The sequence below is a fragment of the Blennius ocellaris genome (genome assembly GCF_963422515.1).
Source record: "Blennius ocellaris genome assembly, contig: SCAFFOLD_170, whole genome shotgun sequence".
NCBI lineage: Eukaryota > Metazoa > Chordata > Actinopteri > Blenniiformes > Blenniidae > Blennius > Blennius ocellaris.
In genome coordinates this window covers 45,252-55,787 of record NW_027661880.1, presented here as the reverse complement: position 1 = coordinate 55,787, position 10,536 = coordinate 45,252, and positions in this window count along the sequence as shown.

The window sequence follows — 10,536 nt, the reverse complement described above, 5'->3', positions numbered from 1 at the left end:
CGGACCTTCAGCTGGACCACTGGACCTTCAGACCTTCAGCTAGACCTTCAGCTAGACCACTGGACCTTCAGACCGACAGCTGGATCATTGGACCTTCAGACCTTCAGCTGGACCTTCAGCTAGACCACTGGACCTTCAGACCTTCAGCTAGACCTTCAGCAAGACCACTGGACCTTTAGACTTTCAGCTGGATCATTGGACCTTCAGACCTTCAGCTGGACCTTCAGCAAGACCACTGGACCTTCAGACTTTCAGCTGGATCATTGGACCTTCAGACCTTCAGCTGGACCTTCAGCGAGACCACTGGCCCTTCAGACCTTCAGCTAGACCTTCAGCCAGACCACTGGACCTTCAGACCTTCAGCTGGACCTTCAGCTAGACCACTGGACCTTCAGACCTTCAGCTAGACCTTCAGCTAGCCCACTGGCCCTTCAGACCTTCAGCTAGACCTTCAGCTAGACCACTGGCCCTTCAGACCTTCAGCTGGACCTTCAGCTGGACCTTCAGGGTTCCACAGGAGGATGATGCTCATTTGAAGACTGTTCCTCCTGATGCCTTACTTTGTATGTCCTACCTTTGCTCTGCGTCTTGCTGCTACTTTCCTCCCCCATGTTTCTTCAGGAGGACTTGCTCCGCCTTGCCTTGTTCAGCCCGGAAGGGGGCAGCGTGTCATTAAAGTCCTGAAGTCTTCATGTGTGATGCTTGTGTTTGCAGGTGAGGAGCACACGTCCACTGCCTTCTTCCAAAAACACCTTTCCAGTGCAGTTTGACCTTGCAGTACTCCGTGGACAGGACACACACAACCTTTCCAGTGCAGTTTGACCCTACAGTACTCCGTGGACAGGATACACACAACCTTTCCAGTGCAGTTTGACCCTGCAGTACTCCGTGGACAGGATACACACAACCTTTCCAGTGCAGTTTGACCCTACAGTACTCCGTGGACAGGATACACACAACCTTTCCAGTGCAGTTTGACCCTGAAGTACTCCGTGGACAGGATACACACAACCTTTCCAGTGCGGTTTGACCCTGCAGTACTCCGTGGACAGGATACACACAACCTTTCCAGTGTGGTTTGACCCTGCAGTACTCCGTGGACAGGATACACACAACCTTTCCAGTGCGGTTTGACCCTACAGTACTCCGTGGACAGGATACACACAACCTTTCCAGTGCAGTTTGACCCTGCAGTACTCCGTGGACAGGATACACACAACCTTTCCAGTGCAGTTTGACCCTGCAGTACTCCGTGGACAGGATACACACAACCTTTCCAGTGCAGTTTGACCCTACAGTACTCCGTGGACAGGATACACACAACCTTTCCAGTGCAGTTTGACTCTACAGTACTCCGTGGACAGGATACACACAACCTTTCCAGTGCAGTTTGACCCTACAGTACTCCGTGGACAGGATACACACAACCTTTCCAGTGCAGTTTGACCCTACAGTACTCCGTGGACAGGATACACACAACCTTTCCAGTGCAGTTTGACCCTACAGTACTCCGTGGACAGGATACACACAACCTTTCCAGTGCAGTTTGACCCTACAGTACTCCGTGGACAGGATACACACAACCTTTCCAGTGCAGTTTGACCCTACAGTACTCCGTGGACAGGATACACACAACCTTTCCAGTGCAGTTTGACCCTACAGTACTCCGTGGACAGGATACACAGAACACCATTACTATTCTTGTTATTAACACCTCAGACACAGATCACTCAACACATCAGGGCTGAATTGTCCACTGATGATTTTGGTCTCTAGATATTTATTTAAAATGGTGAAATTTGTTTGACATATATTTAAAAATGGGTCTTAAATGCATATTCATGTCGATGTTGACAATGACAGCCTGAACATTTAACAGCATTTAGCACATTACTGGACACACACTTATCTTAATCACACACTTGATCTTGTTCTCACTTACAGTATGTACATTGATCAATTAACAGTTTTTCCCCACAACCCTCTGTTGTCAGGTCACTTCCTGATATCATTCAAATTTACATTAACTGGCTTTCTAGCCCCTGAAAATACACAATATATTTATCAGACAATGCTGTAACCAAGTTCATGGAAGTTCTCCCACCAGTGTTGACTTCAATACCATCATGGATCCAGCAGAAGAACAATTAGAGAAGAAATGGTTCTTTACTCAGAAGTATGTCTAACAGCCTGGAGAGAAAGTTTGTTCATCTATAAAAAAAATCCTACGCAAAACAGGAAATGCCTACAATTCCTCCTTAATAGAAGAGAACAATCCTAGATTTCTCTTCAATACTATAGGCAGACTAACAAAAAGTCACAGTTCTGTCGAGCCTAATATCCCTTTAACTCTGAGCAGTAATGAGTTTGTACATTTTTTAATAACAAGATTCTAACTATGAGGGATCAAATTAACGACCCACTGCCCAGTGCAGTCGCAGATCAAACAACATCTTTAGATTCATAAGAGGAGCCTGACTTCCAGTGATCCAGCTTCACTCTATAAGTCCTAGAGTTCTACTCAATCGTGGATTCATCTAAACCAACAACTTGCTTACTGGACCCAATACCCACTAAACTGTTTAAAGATATTTTCCCTGTGATTAGTACATCAATACTAGATCAGATCAACGTATCTCTAATAACAGGTTATGGACCACAAGCCTTTAAGGTTGCTGTTGTTAAACCTCTTGTTAAAAACACACCTTGACCCAGGAGTCTTAGTAAAATACAGACCAACATCCAACCTTCCTTTATTTCTAAATCCTGCAGGAAGTAGTTTCAGTCACTGTGTGTCAATATCAAAGGTTCCCGGTCCTCCTTGATCTCCCTCCATTAGAATATTGGATTATAGGAGACTGTGTCCCCCCTACCTTACCTCACCTTACCTCACTCAACAACATGGACCAGTGGGCAGTGCCGAAGGTGGGGTTTCAGGATTCTCAACTGCAGTCTGGCCCCACCCCACTTTGCACCACCCACAATTTTAAGTACACTCAGGGGCGTCTACACCAGGAACCTGGTTCACCTGAACCAGATGTTTCTTGTCTGTCGTCCACACCAGGAACCTGGTTCACCTGAACCAGATGTTTCTGGTGTGTCTTCCACACCAGGAACCTGGTTCACCTGAACCAGATGTTTCTGGTCTGTCTTCCACATCAGGAACCTGGTTCACCTGAACCAGATGTTTCTGGTCTGTCTTCCACATCAGGAACCTGGTTCTCCTGAACCAGATGTTTCTGGTCTGTCTTCCACACCAGGAACCTGGTTCACCTGAAACAAATGTTTCTGGTCTGTGGACCACTCCAGGAACCTGGTTCTCCTGAACCAGATGTTTCTAGTCTGTGGACCACACCAGGAACCCGGTTCTCCTGAACCAGATGTTTCTGGTCAGTCTTCCACACCAGGATCCTGGTTCACCTGAACCAGATGTTTCTGGTCTGTCTTCCACACCAGGAACCTGGTTCACCTGAACCAGATGTTTCTAGTCTGTGTACCACACCAGGAACCTGGTTCTCCTGAACCAGATGTTTCTAGTCTGTCGTCCACACCAGGAACCCGGTTCTCCTGAACCAGATGTTTCTGGTCTGTCTTCCACACCAGGATCCTGGTTCACCTGAACCAGATGTTTCTGGTCTGTCTTCCACACCAGGAACCTGGTTCACCTGAACCAGATGTTTCTAGTCTGTGTACCACACCAGGAACCTGGTTCTCCTGAACCAGATGTTTCTAGTCTGCCGTCCACTCCAAGAACCTGGTTCACCTGAACCAGATGTTTCTGGTCTGTGGACCACACCAGGAACCTGGTTCACCTGAACCAGATGTTTCTGGTCTGTCGTCCACTCCAGGAACCTGGTTCTCCTGAACCAGATGTTTCTAGTCTGTCGTCCACTCCAGGAACCTGGTTCACCTGAACCAGATGTTTCTGGTCTGTGGACCACACCAGGAACCTGGTTCACCTGAACCAGATGTTTCTGGTCTGTGGACCACACCAGAAACCTGGTTAAACTGAACCAGATGTTTCTGGTCTGTCGTCCACTCCAGGAACCTGGTTCACCTAAACCAGATGTTTCTAGTCTGTCGTCCACTCCAGGTACCTGGTTCACCTGAACCAGATGTTTCTGGTCTGTGGACCACACCAGGAACCTGGTTCAACAAAATCAGATGTTTCTGGTCTGTCGTCCACACCAGGAACCTGGTTCACCTGAACCAGATGTTTCTAGTCTGTCGACCACATCAGGAACCTGGTTCACCTGAGCCAGATGTTTCTAGTCTGTCGTCCACTCCAGGAACCTGGTTCACCTGAACCAGATGTTTCTAGTCTGTCTTCCACATCAGGAACCTGGTTCACCTGAACCAGATGTTTCTGGTCTGTCTTCCACATCAGGAACCTGGTTCTCCTGAACCAGATGTTTCTGGTCTGTCTTCCACACCAGGAACCTGGTTCACCTGAAACAAATGTTTCTGGTCTGTGGACCACACCAGGAACCTGGTTCTCCTGAACCAGATGTTTCTGGTCTGTCTTCCACACCAGGATCCTGGTTCACCTGAACCAGATGTTTCTGGTCTGTCTTCCACACCAGGAACCTGGTTCACCTGAACCAGATGTTTCTAGTCTGTGTACCACACCAGGAACCTGGTTCACCTGAACCAGATGTTTCTGGTCTGTGGACCACACCAGGAACCTGGTTCACCTGAACCAGATGTTTCTAGTCTGTCGTCCACTCCAGGAACCTGGTTCACCTGAACCAGATGTTTCTAGTCTGTCGTCCACTCCAGGAACCTGGTTCACCTGAACCAGATGTTTCTGGTCTGTCTTCCACACCAGGATCCTGGTTCACCTGAACCAGATGTTTCTGGTCTGTCTTCCACACCAGGAACCTGGTTCACCTGAACCAGATGTTTCTAGTCTGTGTACCACACCAGGAACCTGGTTCACCTGAACCAGATGTTTCTGGTCTGTGGACCACACCAGGAACCTGGTTCACCTGAACCAGATGTTTCTAGTCTGTCGTCCACTCCAGGAACCTGGTTCACCTGAACCAGATACTTCTGGTCTGTGGACCACACCAGGAACCTGGTTCAACAAAATCAGATGTTTCTGGTCTGTCGTCCACACCAGGAACCTGGTTCACCTGAACCATATCTTTCTGGTCTGTGGACCACACCAGGAACCTGGTTCACCTGAACCATATCTTTCTGGTCTGTGGACCACACCAGGAACCTGGTTCTCCTGAACCAGATGTTTCTAGTCTGTCGTCCACTCCAGGAACCTGGTTCACCTGAACCAGATGTTTCTGGTCTGTGGACCACACCAGGAACCTGGTTCAACAAAATCAGATGTTTCTGGTCTGTCGTCCACACCAGGAACCTGGTTCACCTGAACCAGATGTTTCTAGTCTGTCGACCACATCAGGAACCTGGTTCACCTGAGCCAGATGTTTCTAGTCTGTCGTCCACTCCAGGAACCTGGTTCACCTGAACCAGATGTTTCTAGTCTGTCGACCACATCAGGAACCTGGTTCACCTGAACCAGATGTTTCTAGTCTGTCGTCCTCTCCAGGAACCTGGTTCACCTGAACCAGATGTTTCTGGTCTGTGGACCACACCAGGAACCTGGTTCAACTGAACCAGATGTTTCTGGTCTGTCGTCCACTCCAGGAACCTGGTTCACCTGAACCAGATGTTTCTAGTCTGTCGTCCACTCCAGGAACCTGGTTCACCTGAACCAGATGTTTCTGGTCTGTGGACCACACCAGGAACCTGGTTCAACTGAACCAGATGTTTCTGGTCTGTCGTCCACTCCAGGAACCTGGTTCACCTGAACCAGATGTTTCTGGTCTGTGGACCACACCAGGAACCTGGTTCAACAAAATCAGATGTTTCTGGTCTGTCGTCCACACCAGGAACCTGGTTCACCTGAACCAGATGTTTCTGGTCTGTGGACCACACCAGGAACCTGGTTCAACAAAATCAGATGTTTCTGGTCTGTCGTCCACACCAGGAACCTGGTTCACCTGAACCAGATGTTTCTAGTCTGTCGACCACATCAGGAACCTGGTTCACCTGAGCCAGATGTTTCTAGTCTGTCGTCCACTCCAGGAACCTGGTTCACCTGAACCAGATGTTTCTAGTCTGTCGACCACATCAGGAACCTGGTTCACCTGAACCAGATGTTTCTAGTCTGTCGTCCACTCCAGGAACCTGGTTCACCTGAACCAGATGTTTCTAGTCTGTCGTCCACTCCAGGAACCTGGTTCACCTGAACCAGATGTTTCTGGTCTGTGGACCACACCAGGAACATGGTTCAACTGAACCAGATGTTTCTGGTCTGTCGTCCACTCCAGGAACCTGGTTCACCTGAACCAGATGTTTCTAGTCTGTCGTCCACTCCAGGAACCTGGTTCACCTGAACCAGATGTTTCTGGTCTGTGGACGACACCAGGAACCTGGTTCACCTGAACCAGATCTTTCTGGTCTGTGGACCACACCAGGAACCTGGTTCACCTGAACAAGATGTTTGTGGTCTGTCTTCCACACCAGGAACCTGGTTCACCTGAACCAGATGTTTCTGGTCTGTCGGCCACACCAGGAACCTGGTTCACCTGAACCAGATGTTTTCAGCCAAAGAACACAATATCAGCCAAAATAAATCAATTTAGTCTCCATGAAAGGAGGTGAAGTCACAAAAGTAAATTCCTCACTGGTTGCATGAAACAGACAGAAACAGGACACGTGTGAAGGGAGAGGAAGATACACTGGGAGTGAAACAGACAGAAACAGGACACGTGTGAAGGGAGAGGAAGATACACTGGGAGTGAAACAGACAGAAACAGGACGCGTGTGAAGGGAGAGGAAGATACACTGGGAGTGAAACAGACAGAAACAGGACGCGTGTGAAGGGAGAGGAAGATACACTGGGAGTGAAACAGACAGAAACAGGACACGTGTGAAGGGAGAGGAAGATACACTGGGAGTGAAACAGACAGAAACAGGACGCGTGTGAAGGGAGAGGAAGATACACTGGGAGTGAAACAGACAGAAACAGGACGCGTGTGAAGGGAGAGGAAGATACACTGGGAGTGAAACCGACAGAAACAGGACACGTGTGAAGGGAGAGGAAGATACACTGGGAGTGAAACAGACAGAAACAGGACGCGTGTGAAGGGAGAGGAAGAGACACTGGGAGTGAAACAGACAGAAACAGGACACGTGTGAAGGGAGAGGAAGATACACTGGGAGTGAAACAGACAGAAACAGGACACGTGTGAAGGGAGAGGAAGATACACTGGGAGTGAAACAGACAGAAACAGGACACGTGTGAAGGGAGAGGAAGATACAGTGGGAGTGAAACAGACAGAAACAGGACGCGTGTGAAGGGAGAGGAAGATACACTGGGAGTGAAACAGACAGAAACAGGACGCGTGTGAAGGGAGAGGAAGATACACTGGGAGTGAAACAGACAGAAACAGGACGCGTGTGAAGGGAGAGGAAGATACACTGGGAGTGAAACCGACAGAAACAGGACACGTGTGAAGGGAGAGGAAGATACACTGGGAGTGAAACAGACAGAAACAGGACGCGTGTGAAGGGAGAGGAAGAGACACTGGGAGTGAAACAGACAGAAACAGGACCCGTGTGAAGGGAGAGGAAGATACACTGGGAGTGAAACAGACAGAAACAGGACACGTGTGAAGGGAGAGGAAGATACACTGGGAGTGAAACAGACAGAAACAGGACGCGTGTGAAGGGAGAGGAAGATACACTGGGAGTGAAACAGACAGAAACAGGACGCGTGTGAAGGGAGAGGAAGAGACACTGGGAGTGAAACAGACAGAAACAGGACGCGTGTGAAGGGAGAGGAAGAGACACTGGGAGTGAAACAGACAGAAACAGGACGCGTGTGAAGGGAGAGGAAGAGACACTGGGAGGGAAACAGACAGAAACAGGACGCGTGTGAAGGGAGAGGAAGATACACTGGGAGTGAAACAGACAGAAACAGGACACGTGTGAAGGGAGAGGAAGATACACTGGGAGTGAAACAGACAGAAACAGGACACGTGTGAAGGGAGAGGAAGATACACTGGGAGTGAAACAGACAGAAAAAGGACGCGTGTGAAGGGAGAGGAAGATACACTGGGAGTGAAACAGACAGAAACAGGACACGTGTGAAGGGAGAGGAAGATACACTGGGAGTGAAACAGACAGAAACAGGACACGTGTGAAGGGAGAGGAAGATACACTGGGACTGAAACAGACAGAAACAGGACACGTGTGAAGGGAGAGGAAGATACACTGGGAGTGAAACAGACAGAAACAGGACACGTGTGAAGGGAGAGGAAGATACACTGGGAGTGAAACAGACAGAAACAGGACACGTGTGAAGGGAGAGGAAGATACACTGGGAGTGAAACAGACAGAAACAGGACACGTGTGAAGGGAGAGGAAGATACACTGGGACTGAAACAGACAGAAACAGGACACGTGTGAAGGGAGAGGAAGATACACTGGGAGTGAAACAGACAGAAACAGGACACGTGTGAAGGGAGAGGAAGATACACTGGGAGTGAAACAGACAGAAACAGGACACGTGTGAAGGGAGAGGAAGATACACTGGGACTGAAACAGACAGAAACAGGACACGTGTGAAGGGAGAGGAAGATACACTGGGACTGAAACAGACAGAAACAGGACACGTGTGAAGGGAGAGGAAGATACACTGGGAGTGAAACAGACAGAAACAGGACACGTGTGAAGGGAGAGGAAGATACACTGGGAGTGAAACAGACAGAAACAGGACGCGTGTGAAGGGAGAGGAAGATACACTGGGAGTGAAACAGACAGAAACAGGATGCGTGTGAAGGGAGAGGAAGAGACACTGGGAGTGAAACAGACAGAAACAGGACACGTGTGAAGGGAGAGGAAGATACACTGGGAGTGAAACAGACAGAAACAGGACACGTGTGAAGGGAGAGGAAGATACACTGGGAGTGAAAGAGACAGAAACAGGACACGTGTGAAGGGAGAGGAAGAGACACTGGGAGTGAAACAGACAGAAACAGGACACGTGTGAAGGGAGAGGAAGATACACTGGGAGTGAAACAGACAGAAACAGGACGCATGTGAAGGGAGAGGAAGAGACACTGGGAGTGAAACAGACAGAAACAGGACACGTGTGAAGGGAGAGGAAGATACACTGGGAGTGAAACAGACAGAAACAGGACACGTGTGAAGGGAGAGGAAGATACACTGGGAGTGAAACAGACAGAAACAGGACACGTGTGAAGGGAGAGGAAGATACACTGGGAGTGAAACAGACAGAAACAGGACGCGTGTGAAGGGAGAGGAAAAGACACTGGGAGTGAAACAGACAGAAACAGGACGCGTGTGAAGGGAGAGGAAGATACACTGGGAGTGAAACAGACAGAAACAGGACACGTGTGAAGGGAGAGGAAGAGACACTGGGAGTGAAACAGACAGAAACAGGACACGTGTGAAGGGAGAGGAAGATACACTGGGAGTGAAACAGACAGAAACAGGACGCGTGTGAAGGGAGAGGAAGATACACTGGGAGTGAAACAGACAGAAACAGGACGCGTGTGAAGGGAGAGGAAGAGACACTGGGAGTGAAACAGACAGAAACAGGACACGTGTGAAGGGAGAGGAAGATACACTGGGAGTGAAACAGACAGAAACAGGACACGTGTGAAGGGAGAGGAAGATACACTGGGAGTGAAACAGACAGAAACAGGACACGTGTGAAGGGAGAGGAAGAGACACTGGGAGTGAAACAGACAGAAACAGGACACGTGTGAAGGGAGAGGAAGAGACACTGGGAGTGAAACAGACAGAAACAGGACACGTGTGAAGGGAGAGGAAGATACACTGGGAGTGAAACAGACAGAAACAGGACACGTGTGAAGGGAGAGGAAGATACACTGGGAGTGAAACAGACAGAAACAGGACACGTGTGAAGGGAGAGGAAGATACACTGGGAGTGAAACAGACAGAAACAGGACGCGTGTGAAGGGAGAGGAAGATACACTGGGAGTGAAACAGACAGAAACAGGACGCGTGTGAAGGGAGAGGAAGATACACTGGGAGTGAAACAGACAGAAACAGGACGCGTGTGAAGGGAGAGGAAGATACACTGGGAGTGAAACAGACAGAAACAGGACACGTGTGAAGGGAGAGGAAGAGACACTGGGAGTGAAACAGACAGAAACAGGACACGTGTGAAGGGAGAGGAAGATACACTGGGAGTGAAACAGACAGAAACAGGACGCGTGTGAAGGGAGAGGAAGAGACACTGGGAGTGAAACAGACAGAAACAGGACACGTGTGAAGGGAGAGGAAGATACACTGGGAGTGAAACAGACAGAAACAGGACACGTGTGAAGGGAGAGGAAGATACACTGGGAGTGAAACAGACAGAAACAGGACACGTGTGAAGGGAGAGGAAGAGACACTGGGAGTGAAACAGACAGAAACAGGACACGTGTGAAGGGAGAGGAAGATACACTGGGAGTGAAACAG